The following is a 671-nucleotide window of genomic DNA, read 5'->3' as shown; positions in this document are numbered from 1 at the left end:
CCCCAGGTCCTTTTCCACCAGGCAGCTTTCCAGCCGCTCTGCCCCACGCCTGTAGCGCTGCGTGGGGTTGTTGTGACCCCAGGGCAGGACCCGGCCCTTGGCCTTGTTGAACCTCATACAGTTCGACTCCGCCCGCCTCGGCCCATGGATCCAGCCTGTCCAGGTCCCTCTGCAGAGGCCTCCTCCCCTCAAGCAGATCGAGACTCCCACCCAATTTGGTGTCATCTGCAAATTTACTGAGGGCACACTCAATCCCCTCGTCCAGGTCCTTGATAAAGATATTAAACAAGAGCTGCGGGTGGAAACACCAGAGGGAGTGGGCGCTGCTCCCTGTCGTGGGGCCTTGTCTGTGATTAAATGAGGCAGCAAACAGCCCCCTGTCAGTGCTGCGCAGACAGCGCTCTGCTCGCCGTAGCTGCGGGTTAAGCAAACGTATCTTTGGGAATTTTAAGGAAGCAAATAAGAATTTACGGAATTTTTGAGAAAAACAGCAAAGCATCGGTGGATCCCAAAGAGGCCGAGCGCGGGGGCAGAAAAAAAAAAGTGACCTGGAGAATGCGGGCATCGATCCCGCTACCTCTCGCATGCTAAGCGAGCGCTCTACCATTTGAGCTAATTCCCCGCCCAGCTTACTTGCGCCGCCGGGGCGCTTTTATTCTCTTCTCGCGAGA

General features: G+C 56.3%; 1 non-coding gene across 1 annotated transcript; it reads right to left on the bottom strand.

The window, feature by feature from the left end:
• Positions 1-549: 549 nt before the first annotated feature.
• On the bottom strand, positions 550-622 carry TRNAA-AGC. The gene has a single exon. It is a non-coding gene; the product is annotated as a tRNA-Ala (tRNA).
• Positions 623-671: the final 49 nt, after the last annotated feature.

Source organism: Egretta garzetta, unplaced genomic scaffold (assembly GCF_000687185.1).
Source record: "Egretta garzetta isolate BGI_Z169 unplaced genomic scaffold, ASM68718v1 scaffold239, whole genome shotgun sequence".
Taxonomy (NCBI): Eukaryota; Metazoa; Chordata; class Aves; order Pelecaniformes; family Ardeidae; genus Egretta; species Egretta garzetta.
Note: the sequence above shows the minus strand (reverse complement) of the source record. Positions and strands in the feature narration are given on the sequence as shown.